We start from the raw sequence: 20,631 nt of genomic DNA on the forward strand, positions 1-20,631 counted from the left end.
AGTCTGACTCTTCTTGGTATTTTGCAGCACTGCATCAGGTGATTCGCAGTCGTGGGACCCGTCAATCACCTGCTGTGGCACTTGGACTTTCTGGACTTGGTTTCTCTATTGCTATGGTCCACGGCCGGATCTTTAAAGTATATTATCTCTGAAAAAAATATCACTGGCTGTAATCAGGCAGCCAGGCTCTGATTAATGCTGCCTATTGTTTGGGCAGCATAAATCAAGCGACAGGTTTCTTTTAATGGTAACCCGAAGAAAGCCAGCAAGGATTACTATAAATAAAATGGCTCAGTGCTTTCCTAGCATTCTGTAGGGGTCCCAGTGACTTCACCTCCAGGCAATCGGCATAGGTGACATATCCTAGTTATATACCACCACTGTATAAGGCGGGCTGATTATGATACTAAAGATCACTCTCCTTCTTACTGGGCAGAAGTGTAAGTTTAAGGCTTTAAACATTCCAAAGATATTGCATTATTCCTTCCCATAGCATGCTGGTCTTTGGGGTTCTAGGATCCCTGGCGATCCTGAGGATGGGGCTCTTGATAAAGGGAACGAGGCTTGGCATAGTCCAATCTCGAAATGAGCGGTAGGTGCACATGCTCAACCTCCGCACCATTCATTGTGTATGGGACTGCTGGAAATAGCTGAGTGCTAAGCTTGGTTTATAAGCTCCAGTGTTCTTTTTTGGAGATTTTTTTGGGGTATGAGAAGTTGGGACTCCAGCAGCCAGTAAGTCAACCCTTATCTTTAGAAGAGGGGACGATTTACTAAACTAGAAATCACCCTTTAAACTCACCATGTAATTACATGGATGAAATGGGTCTGACACGTTCTCCACCCGATCATTCAAAGGGAGGGTAGGGTGCGATCTTCTTTGATGTCCTTATGCCTCAATAGGTTTGTTTTTATCACCAGATGCTAAAAAATGCTCTGGACAAATAACTTTAAGCTTCATATTCTAATATACAGGGGTGCATATGCTGGCATAAATGTCTATTCATATTATTATTTTTATACTATGTGGATAGGTAGATGCTGTCCTGCCGGTTGCATGGCCAGAAGGGTCACCAGACCTTACCCAGATTGACTTGATTTTTATTTGGGAAGTTATAAAAAATGAGGTTTGTTTAAGAAAATCATGCACAATTGATAACATTCAACTATTATTTAAACTGTACACCGACTTCTGCACCCCCTGTATACCAATACCATATAATAAGTATGTTAAAATGCTGATTGTATAATCTGTATGTGGAAAGAACACAGCCTTACATATAAGTTGTGGGTCCACTATTATTATTATTCCTTTTTTATCTCTTCCTTTACAGATGGCTTTAATCAAAGTGTCTTATCATATCTTGAAGTAACAAGATCTTCTCCGAAGAGAGGAATATCCACTTTCTAAGAAGATGTTGGAAGAAAAGACATAGAATATTTTTATTTCTCTAAGGTCCTAAGCCTTTCGTACAGTCCAGACATGTTCTGCTGGAGGAGGGCTTTGCCTCTTTCTCTGCGCTTCTTTCAGATGCGTAGTATCAGTTCGGATCCGCTCCTGGATCAGTTGATGACTAGCACAAACCAATTCCAGATTTTTCAACTCGTTGGCATCCATAAGTCTAAGCTTACAGTACATCATGTGGGTTGCGCCATCAATACATTATGGGAGCTTCAGAAGGGGAAGCCGAGTGCAAACGCAAATCATGAAACCGTCCGAAATCACCCGGAATTTATTGCTCTTCGGATCCTGGCAGAAAATAAAATTGACTTTATGAGCGACACCACCCTGGTGAATACGCTGTATGCCGTTATAAGGTACGAGCCACTTGCTCCATTGCTCGGTCCTTATGTTGCATCTCGTTTACCATTGTTGTATTCTGTATTTCAAGGTTTAATGTGGAAGCGCACGACTCTTTGGTGCAGCAGCTGCTAATGGAAGGCTGGAGAAGACTGGAAAAGTAAGGCTGGTGGAATGTTTGATTACCAATCCCAGCAGCCATTTTGCCATTTAGTTGCCCAGCATTAGCTCTTTGGCTCTTGAGGTTCGTCATGCTGTGTGTTGCCCAAAGGTTTTCCGCATTGTATCCCTCTTCTCCCACTAGTATACACGTCATAGCATTTCATTGTAGCATCGTAAACATGAGACAAGATGCACAGCCAGGACAGTGGAGTCCTGCACTTTTGCAACTGCGGACTGGAAAAACGAAACCTAAAAAGTTAGATCAATAAATAACTTTTTTATAAAGAAATCTTTTGGATTTTATCCTATATAACTGTATGGCGCATTGTTTGTTATTTTGTATTTATATGATTGATTGCATGTTTTTACCTGTTTCAGGTTTGAACCGGAGACGTTGTCGAAATTCTCAGTTTGTTTGGAAAAACTAGATCTGGGCAGCAGTCCGTTAATGGGAAAGGTAGCCAATGCCCTGAACACGGGCCTGGAGAACATACAAAATATTAGGTAAGCGGTCACCAGTATCTAAGACTACTGGAAGTGATTTAAAGGGATCCTGTCAGGTCACAGTGGCTCTCTCAGAGCTGAAATAATTGTCTTCACAGTCCTTATGTTTCCAAAGGTAATTTATTCCTATTTACTTATATCTACTACTTCCCTATTGTAGTATAACCTGATATGTTTGGTGATGGGTCGACTCCAAAGGGGAAAACTCCTCCTCAGGATGTGAGTTATCTCTGACCAGAGGTGTTGTTTTCATAGAACTATCCGGATAGTGAATGAGGGCAATACAAATGTGGAGGATATGCATAACTTTATGCTACAGGAAGGGCATGATTTTATTGCTGGATTATGGCAAGTAAACCATCATGTCAGCAGTTTGCGAGTCCTGAGTGACCTGACAGGTTTCCTTTAAGAAGCTAACGAGGAGTGGTCCCCATTGACCCCTTAAAGTGGACGCATCACTGTCAAACATATCAAGTTATTTTACAGCGGAGAGATAGCACATATAACTAAATATACAATAAATTACCTTTGGAAGCAATAGGACTGTTAAACAGTCATTTTAGTTCCGCCAAAGTCGTGGTAAATACAGCTCATGGGAGCAGCCATCTTGGCTCCGTCAGCTCTGCCTCTGGTGTTCTAATAGGACACGCCCCCAAATTCCAGCCTTGTTGTTATTTTTCTACTGAATCTTGCATATGTATATTTGTTTTAATTTCTTTTTCACCCATGGATTTCTATAGGCAGAGACTGGTGCAACTATCCTTCAATGTCATCACCCCACACACTAAATAAAAAAAAATAAATAAAAATAAAACATCATTTTTTAAATGTAAGGGTATGTATCCACGTTCAGGAAACGCTGCGTTTTTGACGCAGCGCTGAGCCGCAGCATCACAAACGCAGCGTCCAGATGTTCCAGCATAGTGGTGGGGATTTAATGAAATCCCGTCTCCACTGTGCATTAAAAAACGCATGCGTTTTTCCTGCGAAAACGCACATGCGGAGCGTTTTTTCAGAACGCAGCATGTTGCTACTATGAGCAAAACACGCAGGAACACCGCAGGTGACCTGCCAGTGACCTCAGGTGCATTTTTGGTCAGGATTTTACCTGCATAAAATCCTGACCAAAGCCTGAAGCAAACCTGACCGTGGACACATACCCTAAGACTTCCATTTACTGTCTGATGTTAAAAATATTACTAATAAATGCGTAAGGCAAAATAGTACTTGTCTACAAAAATAAGACCATATTGACCTGTGGTGACACGCGAATGAAAACAATGAAAAAAAAATTCTAGAATGCTGAAAAGGGAAAAAAATTAACGTGCTTAACTGTTTGTTTTTTTTTTTTTTTTTTTTTAAAAGCCAAATCTGGAAATGCTGTAAAATAACAAAATAAGTATAACTTCCCTGCTGAAGCCAATGCCGATCCCGCGTTACCTCTCTGCTGATACTTAGAGCAGGGAGATTAATTTGATTAACTTGCTATTTGGGCTCGTGCATAAGACGTATTTTCTCAGATGAGTGCTATGTGTAGTTTTCACTTGTAGCGCTCGTAACTATGATATTCAATAGGGCTGTGCACATGTCCAAAATTTATTTAATCTTTTTATCGGACTCTGCGGGAAAAAATGTGGGTTATGTCTGATTTTGACCCATCTGAGTGCAGTATGATGGAGGGGCAGAGACTCTGATTCCAGCGATGTGTCACTTACTCGGCTGCTTGCTGTAGTTTTGATAAAGTTCCTGTTTTCTCTGCTGCAGATCTTGCAGTGCTCTAAATACTGAGCTCTGTATAACCCGGCCCACACCTCTGATTGGCTGCTTTCTGCGTAGGGTGTCAGGATAAGCTCACTGATGGACTCTCAGTTAACTCATTTTGCAAGCCACTCTCTATATCACACACTTCATATGTGCTATAGATCACATTCATGATCCTTTTTAATCCTTTTCCAGATACCTGTCCAGCCTTATGATGAAGACATTCCCGGTCACCTCTAAGCGGTTGCAGCACTGACTGATCAGCAAGGCAGAATCCTTAATGGAGGGGGATAACTACATAGATGTGCACAGCGTGCGCCGGGTCGTCCAGTTTCTGTGCCTTATGAAGTATGACTACCAGCCCCTCTTGGATAAATGCAATCAGATTTTTGTGCGGGACAAGAATAAAATGAGCACGGACACCATGTGCATCGTCAGCGGCCTCTACCGGCAAATGGCTTTCAAGCAGTACGAGTTTCAGGTGATGGCAAAATTGTCTCTGCTCGAAATATCAAACCTATGGAATAATGCGGATCATTTCGGAAAAATATTTTGTGCCTTATTTCCGATGGCTTCTCAAGAGATAAGAAATAGGTGAGTGGGACCCTTAAAGGGATGTGATGAATCGGCCCCTTAAAGGGATACTACATATCAGCCCTGAACCAACAGAAAAAATCCCGTAATGCAATGATAATACTCAAATAGAACTCGTATTCCCTAATTAGAGGAAGCTCCTGATTATTTTGTAGTCTAATCTAGGAATTCAGTACTGGAAACAAGTGCCAAATGTTGGATTTGTAAAGTTTGAGCTCCTTTGCTCCCTCCAGGCTTGAAGACGACCTTGTCATACTGGCAGGTAAGATCCATCACATCAGTCTGGTGTACGTGCTGGAGACCATGGCGGAGGCCGAGTGCAAGAACCCAATCCTCATTCAGAAGTAAGTGGATCCTCTAAGCCGTGAATGGTTTGGAGCTGGATCCTTCCTGTCCAATCTGATATTGTCCATATTATCACGGTCCGGGTACGGGCTGCACCCCGGCGAGGGTCTGCTGACCCAACTATACATGTGTGAGGCCAGGAGATCCTCGGCCAATTCGGTCCGTACCTGGATCATAATATATGGACGTCTGAATCCTGCTATATTTCCATTTACTGTTCAGATGGATGCTGTTGTTCCCTGTAATCAGCTATTTCAGACTCTTAGTATTCTCCTCCTAGCAAATAAGTACTGAGAGGTTTTATTTTTTTAATGTTTTTTTCCTGATCCCTTTGATGTACAGACCGATGAGTCCGATGGTGGATTTCTCCACTCCTCAATGCATGAGCACCCTACTGAGCATTCATGTCCATGGGGGGAATAGAGTGAGAGCGAGCTGATGGCCAGATGAACGCTTGGCCGACCCTCACGGTATATGGGGCCTTTACAAACCTATGAGCCATTTTATATGGTGCACACTCGACGTTCATGCACATTCTTGAAGCATCTTTACAGTGGAGCAAGGAGCGTCCACCACTTATTAGAGACTCTGTCGGCCGTTTCCTAACCTATTGATGACACTGGCGCAGTGTGTTGTGTCGTTTTTGCCATCAAAGTTACAAAAACCCATATGTACATCAGTGGGGCTTGTGGTCTGGGTGAGATATGTTCTGCCACACACGACACCCTGCGTGGGAGCGTCCCTTCTGGATGAGGACGTGGCACGGCGGTGGATGGAGTCTCGTTATGTTGCTTGATGATGTGTGATCTTTTTGTTTTTCTCTCCGTTCAGGATCTGCTCCGCCATCCAGGACAATCTGGATCATTACCATCGCCTGTATCTATGTAAGCTCACAGATGCCGTGGTTTGCCTGCCCTGCCAAAACTATCAACTGTTTGCGGATCTACAGAAACGTCTAACTGCGTAAGTGCAATTTCCATGCATGTGTGGCGAGTAATCGGGTTAAAGGGACATGTGGACGGCCCTATTAGAATGGCGCTGGGTTTACCATGCGGGTAAGACAAGGTCACTATTAAGAATACAAACATATGACTGGTATACCGTGAGGGCCAGGAGCGGACACAGACAGCAGAGGCCCCTGTGCAAGAACAATATATGGACCATTTGCAGCCGGAGAGCTCCTTATAATGCACAATGCCACCTGGTTTGGGGAAAGCAGTGGCCCCCGGACCTCTCGGGCCCCTGTGCGGCTGCACTGGTTGCACCAATGGTATGTCCGCTACTGGTCAAGGTGACATTGGGGAGTCCTCCAGCGTGTATGCGCACAGTGTAACTGCAGAGGCCTGTGCGCGCTCACTGACCGCGCTCACTGACCTCTCTCCTCTGCTGTGGCTGCTCGCTCCACGGAAAGATGCAGAAGTGTGGCGAGCAAGAAGCGTTAAAGAAAGAAGAGGGAGGAAAATCGCATGGCCGCAGCAGAGAGGAGAGAGATCTGTGAGCGCGTGCGCTGGCTCCTGCTGCTACATTGTGTGCTTTCTCCAAGCGAGCGCTGTCAATCAACACAGGAGGCAAAAAAATATCTTGGCCGTGCCAACAACGGACACCCGGATTTTAACATAAATATGCTCAACAATAATAGTTTATTACTACAAACATATGGGTTGTATAAGGACTATTTTATAAGGCTTATTTTAATTAGTAATTTTGGAGTGACACTCATCACAAAGTGTGTTTTTTTGTTTGTTTGTTTTTAATAAATACGTGACATTTTTGTTCTATGGACCTTTTATTTTATCTTTTGCCTGGGGAAACCACAAAAATAAAGCCCACATTAATGTGTTTTGAGGGTTTTGGTGGCTTCTTTTTGTTCCCTTTGTCACATGTATAAATGATTTGATTCTGAGATGGTGACTTGTTTTTGGTGCCTGAAATGTCCCTTCCCGTAGCTTTATGAAGACGTCTCATGTCCCATCTATGGTGGTTATGATGACCAGGTCACTGTCGCTGCTGACCCTTACTAGAGTGGATGAAGCCGTCCTTAGAAAGATTGACGACGTCATTCCCCAGTGTGACCTCAGCGACCTGAATAGCATCGCGAACAGCGTCATCCGGTGGTTACAGCCCGCCCAGCTGTCCAGGCAGAATAAATCCGGGATGTATGAGAAACTCCTCCATAAAGTGAGCCGATACGGACTGGAGAGAGTGAAGAATATGGACGACATTGATCATCTGTTGAATGAGCTGACGTACGTGATGAACGGGCAGTGGCTGCAGAATATGCTGATAGACGACATCCTGCTCACCTGCCAGCGCCTGCTGCACCAGGTCACCTGGAGGAACGCACCGTTTCTGGCGCTGGTTATTAGTTACTGTAATACTCTGTGTCCTCCGGTTCTCGACAAGATCGCAGAAGTCACCATGGAGAATGTCACAAAGGTAGAAGCCCCGTGGGTTCAGATTGGAAGGCCAGTCACTGGCCCAAACTAAACATCTGGTGGCCAAAGGTCTATTCAGTGCGTGCACCTGACAGCTGTCTAGGGGCGGCTTAAAGAGCACCAGTCCTGTGTGTTACACTATAGTACCCCCATGTAATAATTATTCTGGGGCATCTTTTCATTGTTGTTCCTCTGTTATTCCTCCAGGAAATCCTTAAAGGGATTCTCTCATCATGTATCTTTGGTAGCACCCATCTCCCCTGCCTCCCGATTTTTCGCTTGCAATGGGGTAAGGGGACAGGGGACAGTGGTGCGCTCCTAAGGTCCAGATGGCCTGCAGAGGCAGATGTGCATGCTGCTTGTCTGGGAAACTGGACACTTCTGACAAGCTGCAGGAGTGGCTGGTAACCTAAACAATGAGCAGTAAACTATAGAATTAAAACTCCTTCCATTATTGCAAACGGAGAGGATTTTAAAGTAAGAAGTAAATTGTTTTTACAAGCACTTTTGGCCACTATAGATGAGACAATTCCTTTAAATGAAGGATTTGGTGTTACTGTTCTACCAGTCAATACTTGTACTCTTAGGACACAATCAGATGACCGAATAAATTGGACTGTGATCGGACCACAATGCACAGACTGGCCGGCGGCTCTCCCGACCTGAGCGTGACCGCTTCATGTTTTCCTGTACAGCCATCATGCTCAGGTCGGTAGAGCCGCTGGACAGTCTTTGCATTGTGGTCCAATCACAGTCCAATTTATATGGTCGTCTGACTGCGCCCTTAGGTCTCAGACGTCTGGTTTTTTTCATACATGTTCTCAGTGTTTCTCACAGATCAGGTACCTGTAAGAGGGTGAACTGTAGTCCCACTGAGAGGGCACTAGGACCCTGTGGTTTTTGCCTGCTGCAGCAGAGAACAGACCCTGGAAGACTCCGAGAGACAATGTGTGCTGGGGGGTGGGGTCTGGTATCTCGTGTGTAAAGTGAAACAAGGAAGTGAGAGGAGAGAGAGAAAGGCGGGAAGAGAGAGCAGAAGCTGCTGTGAATGTGATATAACCAAGAGACTGTGGATTTTACTGTGAGTTTTTTTGGAGAAAAAGAAGCTATTGAGAGACTTTGCATTGCTAACGTTGTCCTGGAGAAAAGCTAACCTTTTGTTCAACTCTGTGAGACACTTTTGTTGCTAACCTTTTATTTTGGAAGACTGAAACTTCACTGCAAACCCACTACGTATTTGAGAGTCTGTGGAATACCTGTGCATTGATTGGAGAACAAGTCTGACAGATTGCTGATACAGAGACGGACGGGTTGTCGTGGAAGCATTCCTAGGAGCTACAGAAGAAGAGACAATATCGTGAGGCCACTAACTAAGTCCCCGGCGTTTGGGCTCGGCATCCGCCGATCAGACAAGAGGAGCTTGCTGTAACTTATTGGCGCTGAAGATATAGACTGGGCTGCAGCCTGTGCGGATTCCTACCTGAGAGGAGATCCATCTTAAGATACGGTACCATAAGTTATAGATACCCGGGTATCCCTGCTCATAGTGTTTACTTGTTACTTAGAGGTGTATCTTATATTAGAGTTGTGTAAGTTATATTCAGTGTGCCATTCCAGGGGCTCCCTTTATAACACTACAATCAATTTACACTTGTTCCTGTTTAGTTGCCCTGTTAGGTAAATTTCTTACTAGTCTTTGTAGCATACAGTTCTCAGGAGACCTTGGAGTGGCACAGTGATTTCAGCTGCTGCTGAGCTGGTGTATCTTTGGGGTGCATATACTTAAATATTTTCCATATTACCTTTATTATTTTGCCTTTGAGTAAAAATACCGTTGGAGATTTCTGCCTTAGTCTTGGTTTGTGACTCACTGGATCTTATTCGGACCTCTGGTCATTACATTTTTGGCGTAGTCGGCAGGATCCAGTGTTTGTCATGGACGAGGGCGAGGGTAGAAATGACCCCGCTGTATCCGCACCCTCCTCGGGGGTTGGGGTTCCCCTGGCAGCCGCAGCGATTTCGGGAGGGTATGTGCCTGTAGGAGCTTTACTTCAGCACATGCCGAAATACGACGGGCGCAATATGGCGTTGCAAGATTGGGCTGAGAGAATCCGGAGTATTCTGCGCATGTGTAATTTGACCCCCGCGTTACGCGCTGAGCTGGCATTAAATGCACTGGAGGGCGATATTAGACGTATGGTGATGGTGCGCCCAGAATCAGAGAGGGATACGTTAGAAAAGATTTTGGAACTGTTAGAGGGGAGTTTGGGGGGCCGAGCGCGTGTGGCCCAGCTTCGGTCCCTATTCTTTAATCGTCCCCAGAGAGAGTGTGAGTCCCTGATGCAGTACTCTAATATCTTGCAAGAGACGCTGAATGAGATGCAGCGACTAGACCAGGGGGCCATGGGAGCGTTCCGGGAAGTAGACCGCTTGCTCCGGGATCAATTCATCACCGGTTTAGCTAATAGACTTCTCCGGGACAAACTGTTGGAAATGGCCCGGGCTGCACCAGAATTATCCTTCTGGCAGATTTACCGAGCTGCAGTGGAAAGGGAAGAGAAATCTACCCATGTGCCCGAGGGGTCAGTGAACAGTGCCCAGCTGGAAGAAGGTGGGTCATCAGGGTCAGGGGGAGAGGGGCTGGTGAGCGTGGTACAAGCTTTGCGTGCTGAGGTGAAGGAGTTGAAGCTGAAATTGTCTCAACTGACAGTTGATCCCGCCTCTACCCCCTCACGGGGGCCTCCTGCCCCACCCCCTGGAACGGTGACCCCACAGACGGCCAGATCGTCCTATCAGAATGAGTCAAGCCCTCGTCCACGAGGAGCAATCACCTGCTGGAAGTGTGGGCGCCAGGGACACATCTCTCGTTACTGCCGGACGCTTGCAGCCCCAGAAACCCCGTCGCCGGCTTTAAACTTCCGGCCGCTGCCATGAGAGGGCAAGCAGCAGCGGCCCCACCCACACAAAGCCCTCGACGGAATGAGCAAGATTTGTTTGCATGTAGTCCAGTGATAGAAGCAGAATTTGAAGGGCGGAAGATGAGGTGCTTGGTTGACACGGGATCCGAATGTACTATAATGCCACTAGAAGTATATGAGAGATACTTCAGTCGACTAGTGATTCCAGAGGATGGCCGAGTGATACGACTGACCGCCGCAAATAATGGTCAACTGTCAGTCAAGGGAATCGCGTGGATGCAACTAAAAATGTTTGGTCAAGAGCTGGGGCAGAAAGGGGTAGTACTGGTGGATCACCCCCCTAGAAGAGGGATGGAAGTGACGCTCGGAATGAACGTGCTGCGAGACTTGAATCACCAGATGTATGCCAGTGAAGGACCCCGATACTGGGCCCGTGCGACAAGACACCGACCCACACAGAGAATTCTACACCGTCTAGTGCTGAGTTGCGACTTGCTGAAAAGTGCGGTCCCAGGCGGCCGGGTGGGCCGGGTCCGAGTGCCATCGAGGGCCCCGATCCTGCTGGGACCAAGACAAGAGGAGCTCTTAATGCTGCCTGTGGGAGCTGCACAGAGATTGAATGGGCTTGAAGTGCTACTTGAGCCCGCCCGAGAGGGTTCCTCATTTGCCAAGGTACATGTGGCCCGGTCTCTGGCGATTGTGAAGAATGGACGAGTGCCGGTCCGATGCATCAATGTTTTAGATGAAGCTGTTGCAATTCCTGCTGGAACCATACTGGCTGAACTGTTCGTGCCGGCAGAAAAGGTGCCGGAAAATGCAGGATTCGAACTGCGACCAGACCAACAGTCATCCTGGACCTTTGCGGTCGAGGTAGGCCGGACTGAGCCTCCTACGGAGGAATGGAATGGTCATGTGATCATGGAGCAGATGGGAGTGGATCGGGAGAAGCTGACCCCCGTGCAGTTGGAGCAGTTGGAGAGAGTTTTGTGGGAACATCAAGAGACCTTTTCCCGACATGGAGAGGTGTCATGATTCTCAATGGCGAGAGAACATAGCCCAGCATATATGAGAACTAGCTCTTGGAAGATGGAAACTATACTGACCATGAACTAAACCTGCCGCACAACTAGAAGTGGCCGGGTAGCATGCCTACGTTTTTTTATCCCTAGATGCCCAGCGCCAGCCGGAGAACTACCTAATCCTAGCAGAGGAAAAGACAGTCCTGGCTCACCTCTAGAGAAATTTTCCCAAAAGGCAGACAGAGGCCCCCACATATATTGGCGGTGATTTTAGATGAAATGACAAACGTAGTATGAAAATAGGTTTAGCAAAAATCGAGGTCCGCTTACTAGATAGAAAGAAGACAGAAAGGGCACTTTCATGGTCAGCAGAAAACCTTATCAAAACACCATCCAGAAATTACTTTAAGACTCTAGCATTAACTCATAACACCAGAGTGGCAATTTCCGCTCACAAGAGCTTTCCAGACACAGTAACGAAACAGCAGCTGTGAACAGGAACAAAATGCAAAAACACACAAGGACAAAAGTCCAACTTAGCTGGGAGTTGTCTAGTAGCAGGAACATGCACAGAAAGGCTTCTGATTACATTGTTGACCGGCATGAAACTGACAGAGGAGCAAGGTTATATAGCGACTCCCACATCCTGATAGGAGCAGGTGAACAGAGGGGATGATGCACACAAGTACAATTCCACAAGTGGCCACCGGGGGAGCCCAGAATCCAATTTCACAACAGTACCCCCCCCTCAAGGAGGGGGCACCGAACCCTCACCAGAACCACCAGGGCGATCAGGATGAGCCCTATGAAAGGCACGGACAAGATCGGAGGCATGAACATCAGAGGCAGTGACCCAAGAATTATCCTCCTGACCGTATCCCTTCCATTTGACCAGATACTGGAGTTTCCGTCTGGAAACACGAGAGTCCAAGATCTTTTCCACAACGTACTCCAACTCACCCTCAACCAACACCGGAGCAGGAGGCTCAACGGAAGGCACAGCCGGTACCTCATACCTGCGCAACAATGACCGATGAAAAACATTATGAATCGAAAAGGATGCAGGGAGGTCCAAACGGAAGGACACAGGGTTAAGAATCTCCAATATCTTGTACGGGCCGATGAACCGAGGCTTAAACTTAGGAGAAGAAACCCTCATAGGGACAAAACGAGAAGACAACCACACCAAGTCCCCAACACAAAGCCGAGGACCAACACGACGACGGCGGTTGGCAAAAAGCTGAGTCTTCTCCTGGGACAACTTCAAATTGTCCACCACCTGCCCCCAAATCTGATGCAACCTCTCCACCACAGCATCCACTCCAGGACAATCCGAAGATTCCACTTGACCGGAGGAAAATCGAGGATGAAACCCCGAATTACAGAAAAACGGGGACACCAAGGTGGCAGAGCTGGCCCGATTATTGAGGGCGAACTCCGCCAAAGGCAAAAAAGCAACCCAATCATCCTGATCCGCAGACACAAAACACCTCAAATATGTCTCCAAGGTCTGATTAGTCCGCTCGGTCTGGCCATTAGTCTGAGGATGGAAAGCAGACGAAAAAGACAAATCTATGCCCATCCTAGCACAGAATGCCCGCCAAAATCTAGACACGAATTGGGTCCCTCTGTCAGAAACGATATTCTCCGGAATACCATGCAAACGAACAACATTTTGAAAAAACAGAGGAACCAACTCGGAAGAAGAAGGCAACTTAGGCAAGGGAACCAGATGGACCATCTTAGAGAAACGGTCACACACCACCCAGATGACAGACATCTTATGAGAAACAGGCAGATCCGAAATAAAATCCATCGAGATGTGCGTCCAAGGCCTCTTCGGGATAGGCAAGGGCAACAACAATCCACTAGCCCGAGAACAACAAGGCTTGGCCCGAGCACAAACGTCACAAGACTGCACAAAGCCTCGCACATCTCGTGACAGGGAAGGCCACCAGAAGGACCTTGCCACCAAATCCCTGGTACCAAAGATTCCAGGATGACCTGCCAACGCAGAAGAATGAACCTCAGAGATGACTCTACTGGTCCAATCATCAGGAACAAACAGTCTACCAGGTGGGCAACGATCAGGTCTATCCGCCTGAAACTCCTGCAAGGCCCGCCGCAGGTCTGGAGAAACGGCAGACAATATCACTCCATCTTTAAGGATACCTGTGGGCTCAGAATTACCAGGGGAGTCAGGCTCAAAACTCATAGAAAGGGCATCCGCCTTAACATTCTTAGAACCCGGTAGGTAAGACACCACAAAATTAAACCGAGAGAAAAACAACGACCAGCGCGCCTGTCTAGGATTCAGGCGCCTGGCAGACTCAAGGTAAATTAAATTTTTGTGGTCAGTCAATACCACCACCTGATGTCTGGCCCCCTCAAGCCAGTGACGCCACTCCTCAAAAGCCCACTTCATGGCCAAAAGCTCCCGATTCCCAATATCATAATTCCGCTCGGCGGGCGAAAATTTACGGGAAAAAAAGGCACAAGGTCTCATCACGGAGCAGTCGGAACTTCTCTGCGACAACACCGCCCCAGCTCCGATTTCAGAAGCGTCGACCTCAACCTGAAAAGGAAGAGCAACATCAGGCTGACGCAACACTGGGGCGGAAGAAAAGCGGCGCTTGAGCTCCCGAAAGGCCTCCACAGCATCAGGGGACCAATCAGCAACATCAGCACCCTTCTTAGTCAAATCAGTCAATGGTTTTACAACATCAGAAAAACCAGCAATAAATCGACGATAAAAGTTAGCAAAGCCCAAAAATTTCTGAAGACTCTTAAGAGAAGAGGGTTGCGTCCAATCACCAATAGCCTGAACCTTGACAGGATCCATCTCGATGGAAGAGGGGGAAAAAATGTATCCCAAGAAGGAAATCTTTTGAACCCCAAAAACACACTTAGAACCCTTCACACACAAGGAATTAGACCGCAAAACCTGAAAAACCCTCCTGACCTGCTGAACATGAGAGTCCCAGTCATCCGAAAAAATCAGAATATCATCCAGATACACAATCATAAATTTGTCCAAATAATCGCGGAAAATGTCATGCATAAAGGACTGGAAGACTGAAGGGGCATTTGAAAGACCAAAAGGCATCACCAAATACTCAAAATGGCCCTCGGGCGTATTAAATGCGGTTTTCCACTCATCCCCCTGCTTGATTCGCACCAAATTATACGCCCCACGGAGATCAATCTTAGAGAACCACTTGGCCCCCTTTATACGAGCAAACAAATCAGTAAGCAGTGGTAACGGATATTGATATTTAACCGTGATTTTATTCAAAAGTCGATAATCAATACACGGCCTCAAAGAGCCGTCTTTCTTAGGAGCCGGTTTTTTCTTTGTGTCTAAGGGAGATGACGAAGGACGAATATGTCCCTTTTCCAAGGACTCCTTTATATATTCTCGCATAGCCGCGTGTTCAGGCACAGACAGATTAAATAAACGACCCTTAGGGTATTTACTACCCGGGATCAAGTCTATGGCACAATCGCACTCCCGGTGCGGAGGTAGTGAACCAACCTTGGGTTCTTCAAAAACGTCACGAAAGTCAGACAAGAATTCAGGAATCTCAGAGGGAATAGATGATGAAATGGAAACCAAAGGTACGTCCCCATGAGTTCCTTTACATCCCCAGCTTAACACAGACATAGCTCTCCAGTCGAGGACTGGGTTATGAGATTGCAGCCATGGCAATCCCAGCACCAAAACATCATGTAGATTATACAGCACCAGAAAGCGAATAACCTCCTGGTGATCCGGATTAACACGCATAGTCACTTGTGTCCAGTATTGTGGTTTATTACTAGCCAATGGGGTGGAGTCAATCCCTTTCAGAGGTATCGGAGCCTCCAATGGCTCCAAATCATACCCACAGCGTTTGGCAAAGGACCAATCCATAAGACTCAAAGCAGCGCCAGAGTCGACATAGGCGTCCGCGGTAATAGATGACAAAGAACAAATCAGGGTCACAGATAGAATAAACTTAGACTGTAAAGTGCTAATTGAAACAGACTTGTCAGGCTTCTTAGTACGCTTAAAGCATGCTGATATAACATGAGTAGAATCACCACAATAGAAGCACAACCCATTTTTTCGTCTAAAATTCTGCCGCTCGCTTCTGGACAGAATTCTATCACATTGCATATTTTCTGGCGTCTTCTCAGTAGACACCGCCAAATGGTGCACAGGTTTGCGCTCCCGCAGACGCCTATCGATCTGAATAGCCATCGTCATGGACTCATTCAGACTCGCAGGCACAGGGAACCCCACCATAACATCCTTAATGGCATCAGAGAGACCTTCTCTGAAAATCGCCGCCAGGGCGCACTCATTCCACTGAGTAAGCACAGACCATTTGCGGAATTTTTGGCAGTATATTTCAGCTTCATCTTGCCCCTGAGACAAGGACATCAAGGCCTTTTCCGCCTGAAGCTCTAAATGAGGTTCCTCATAAAGCAACCCCAAGGCCAGAAAAAACGCATCCACATTGAGCAACGCAGGATCCCCTGGTGCCAATGCAAAAGCCCAGTCTTGAGGGTCGCCCCGGAGCAAGGAAATTACAATCCTGACCTGCTGTGCAGGGTCTCCGGCAGAGCGAGACTTCAGGGACAAAAACAATTTGCAATTATTTTTAAAATTTTGAAAGTGAGATCTATTCCCCGAGAAGAATTCAGGCAAAGGAATTCTAGGCTCAGACATAGGTGCATGAACAACGAAATCTTGCAAATTTTGTACCTTTGTGGCGAGATTATTCAAACCTGTAGCTACACTCTGAAGATCCATTTGAAACAGGTGAACACAGAGCCATTCAAGGATAAGAAGGAGAGAAAGAGAGGAAGGCTGCAGTATAGGCAGACTAGCAAGTGATTCAATTAAGAGCACACTCAGAACTAGAGGGAAAAAAAAAAAAAAATTGTAGCAGACTTCTTTTTTCTCTCCTTTCTCAGCCAGTAATTTAACCCTTTTTTTTTGGGCCGGTCAAACTGTCATGATTCTCAATGGCGAGAGAACATAGCCCAGCATATATGAGAACTAGCTCTTGGAAGATGGAAACTATACTGACCATGAACTAAACCTGCCGCACAACTAGAAGTGGCCGGGTAGCATGCCTACGTTTTTTTATCCCTAGATGCCCAGCGCCAGCCGGAGAACTACCTAATCCTAGCAGAGGAAAAGACAGTCCTGGCTCACCTCTAGAGAAATTTTCCCAAAAGGCAGACAGAGGCCCCCACATATATTGGCGGTGATTTTAGATGAAATGACAAACGTAGTATGAAAATAGGTTTAGCAAAAATCGAGGTCCGCTTACTAGATAGAAAGAAGACAGAAAGGGCACTTTCATGGTCAGCAGAAAACCCTATCAAAACACCATCCAGAAATTACTTTAAGACTCTAGCATTAACTCATAACACCAGAGTGGCAATTTCCGCTCACAAGAGCTTTCCAGACACAGTAACGAAACAGCAGCTGTGAACAGGAACAAAATGCAAAAACACACAAGGACAAAAGTCCAACTTAGCTGGGAGTTGTCTAGTAGCAGGAACATGCACAGAAAGGCTTCTGATTACATTGTTGACCGGCATGAAACTGACAGAGGAGCAAGGTTATATAGCGACTCCCACATCCTGATAGGAGCAGGTGAACAGAGGGGATGATGCACACAAGTACAATTCCACAAGTGGCCACCGGGGGAGCCCAGAATCCAATTTCACAACAGAGAGGACTTCGGGTGTACCCAGATGATTGAGCATGAGATTCCAACGGGGGATACTCCACCCATTAGAGAAAGATATCGGCAAATTCCTCCAGCGCTTTATCAAGAGGTGAAGAGCATGGTGGCCAGTATGCTGGACAACCAAGTGATCCGAGAGAGCCGGAGTCCCTGGGCGGCTCCTGTAGTCTTGGTCCGCAAGAAGGATGGGACACTCCGATTTTGTGTGGACTATCGAAAATTGAACGCCCACACCGTACGGGACGCATATCCTTTACCCCGTATTGAAGAATCCCTGTCGGCCCTTGGTCGGGCCAGGTATTTCTCAACGTTGGATTTGGCAAGCGGGTACTGGCAGGTCCCAATGGCTGAAAAAGATCGGGCCAAGACGGCGTTTGTCTTGCCAATGGGGCTCTTTGAGTTCAACCGGATGCCCTTTGGCCTCGCTACCGCCCCGGGAACCTTCCAACGCCTGATGGAACATTGCTTGGGCGATCTAAATTTTGAATCAGTCCTGATATATCTAGACGACATTGTGGTGTTCGGAACCTCATTTGAAGATCATCTGGAGAAGCTGCGTCAAGTTCTCCGGCGGCTCAAGAGCTACGGTCTGAAAATAAAGCCAAAAAAATGTCAACTGTTACGAAACCAGATTGAATATTTGGGGCATCTGGTGACCCCGGACGGGGTACTACCTTTAGACAGTAAGATCAAGGCGGTACAAGAGTGGCCACCTCCTTGTGACCTGCGAGAAGTGCGGGCCTTCCTGGGCCTAGCAGGATACTATCGGCGGTTTGTGCCTAAATTCTCACAAGTGGTGAGTCCCTTGAATGAACTTTTGAGAGGGACAGCGCTGGGTCCTCGAAATCGCCCCATACCATGGGGGCCCCTACAGAAAAAGGCATTTGATGAAGTGAAAACCGCCCTAACGAGTGCCCCATTGCTGGCCTACGCCCGGTTTGACACCGCTTTTTTGTTGTATACCGATGGTAGTCTCCATGGGTTGGGGGCAGTACTAGCACAGGTGCAGGACGGCCAAGAGCGAGTGATTTCTTATGGCAGCAGATCTTTAAGAGACTCCGAGCGAAATCCGGCTAACTACAGCTCATTCCGGCTGGAATTGCTGGCCCTGGTGTGGGCAATGACAGAACGCTTCGCCGAGTATCTAACAGGAGCTGAGGTGCTAGTCATGACAGATAACAACCCGCTAGCTCACTTAGAGAATGCAAAACTGGGAGCGTTAGAGCAGCGGTGGGTCGCCAGACTAGCCAAGTTCAATTACCGCATTAAATTTCGCTCTGGTCGAGAAAACGGCAATGCAGATGCATTGTCAAGAGCGCCCCTTGGGTCATCAGGGGAAGATGTTGACGAACAACTTGAGGACACTGAAACTCCAGCTTTGGGGCAGATACCTATCTTCCAAAGTGTGGTACACTCAAGTGGGGTGGCCACCGGGATGCCCTGTGTTCTGGGTAAAACATCCTCAGATTGGACAAGAGTCCAGGATGAGTGTCCGGACGTTGCACTTGTGCGCCGTTGGGTACAAAACAAAACCTGGCCCAGTGCAGAGGACAAGGCTCAGTTGTCCATGGAAGGAATGAAACTCCTTCGACAATGGGATAAATTGTGTGTGGAACAAGGTCTTTTGTATCGTAAGGTGTACCTGCCATCGGAGCTGCAGCATCAGTACCAACTGATAATTCCTGTGGGAATGGGTCCAGTGGTCGCTCGTGAGGCGCATGAGAAGGGGGCCCATTTTGGAAGTGAAAAGACACTTCAGTGGTTGCAGCGAGTTCTCTATTGCCCTGAGTTGGGAGGGATGGTGGCCGACGCGTGTCGGCAGTGCCGAATTTGTGGGCTCAACAAAAGCCCTGAGCAGCGGGCTCCCACACAGTCTATTAAGACTTCAGCTCCACTGGAGCTACTCATGATTGATTACGTGTTGATAGGGTACTCTACGTCAGGGTACTCCTATTGCCTGGTGATGACAGATCACTTTACCAAGTATGCTGTAGCGGTGCCGACAAGAGATCAGACGGCCAAGTCAGCGGCTGAGGCAGTGTGCCGACATTTCTTCCAAGTGTTCGGGTGTCCGCAGAGAATACATTCAGATCAAGGGGCCTGCTTTCAGGGGACGCTGATGAAAGAGTTGCACCAGCTCTATGGTATCGAGCAGTCGAGAACAACGCCTTACCACCCTCAGGGTAACGGGGCGTGTGAGCGTTTTAATCGGACCTTGTTGCAAATGTTGAGGTCCTTAGAGAGTCAGCAACAGACATGCTGGCCTGAGTATCTCCCCGAATTGATGTGGGCTTACAATAACAGGGTGCACAGTACTACTGGTTACTCACCACACATGTTAATGTTTGGTAGACCTGGCCGAGACATTGAGGATTTGAACGTGCCAGATCCCTCCTCTGCCCCCCCTCGGACTGCATCCGAGTGGATACGAGAGCATCGGCGGCGGTTGAGGGTGGTGCATCAGGTGGTGGGCGACCGCCTTCGCCAAGTGGTCCATAGAGACACGCGACCTGTACAAACAGAGCTGTTCTCTCCGGGAGACAGAGTGTTGGTGAGGACAAAACGACGGTCAGGAAAGTTGAGTGACCGATGGGAGGCGATACCGTATCTGATAAAAAAACAGGTGAACCCTGAGATTCCAGTGTACGAGGTCGAACCGGTGGGGACAGGGGGGCCAACCCGTAATTTGCATCGTAACATGTTACAACGGTGCTGGTTTGAAGATTCGGCGCCGACTCCCCTAGAGCCAGAGGCCATGTTCCAAGGGGCGGGAACTCTGAATGATCTTGAGTTTGATGGTGTACTTACTCCTGCGCCTGCTTATTTGCCCCCTGTGACCGATCTGGCCTCGGGTGATGAGAATGTTGGGGATATGGAGGATGTTGTTGAGGAGAGTGCATCAGGACAACTGCTTGGTCCTGACGCTGTATCACAGGACATCGAGCCGCAGGAGGAGACAACTCCACTTGCGCCCACTAACACGACCACGGAAGAGACTTTAGCTCCCTCTAAGGTTGCGCCTGTTGAGGTAGGACTCAGGAGAACTACACGATCTACGGCCGGAATACCGCCTCAGCGATATGCTCAAGATGAATTTGAGTGGGAAGGTATGTCGAGGACGCCAACCTCTAGTGGGGTGGCATGTAAGAGGGTGAACTGTAGTCCCACTGAGAGGGCACTAGGACCCTGTGGTTTTTGCCTGCTGCAGCAGAGAACAGACCCTGGAAGACTCCGAGAGACAATGTGTGCTGGGGGGTGGGGTCTGGTATCTCGTGTGTAAAGTGAAACAAGGAAGTGAGAGGAGAGAGAGAAAGGCGGGAAGAGAGAGCAGAAGCTGCTGTGAAT

At 47.4% G+C, this 20,631-nt stretch overlaps 1 pseudogene across 1 annotated transcript in view; it reads left to right on the plus strand.

Annotated features, from left to right (window-relative positions):
- The first annotated feature begins 1,338 nt into the window (after positions 1–1,338).
- Positions 1,339–20,631, plus strand: part of LOC143784338 (FAST kinase domain-containing protein 1, mitochondrial-like) — a 40,573-nt pseudogene continuing 21,280 nt past the window's right edge. The window contains exons 1-7 of the transcript XR_013217765.1: positions 1,339–1,818; positions 1,893–1,961; positions 2,342–2,467; positions 4,424–4,822; positions 5,056–5,166; positions 5,999–6,130; positions 7,114–7,603. The product of XR_013217765.1 is annotated as an FAST kinase domain-containing protein 1, mitochondrial-like (transcript). The remainder of the gene's footprint in view (positions 1,819–1,892; positions 1,962–2,341; positions 2,468–4,423; positions 4,823–5,055; positions 5,167–5,998; positions 6,131–7,113; positions 7,604–20,631) is intronic.

Source organism: Ranitomeya variabilis, chromosome 7 (assembly GCF_051348905.1).
Source record: "Ranitomeya variabilis isolate aRanVar5 chromosome 7, aRanVar5.hap1, whole genome shotgun sequence".
In the NCBI taxonomy this organism is placed as follows: domain Eukaryota; kingdom Metazoa; phylum Chordata; class Amphibia; order Anura; family Dendrobatidae; genus Ranitomeya; species Ranitomeya variabilis.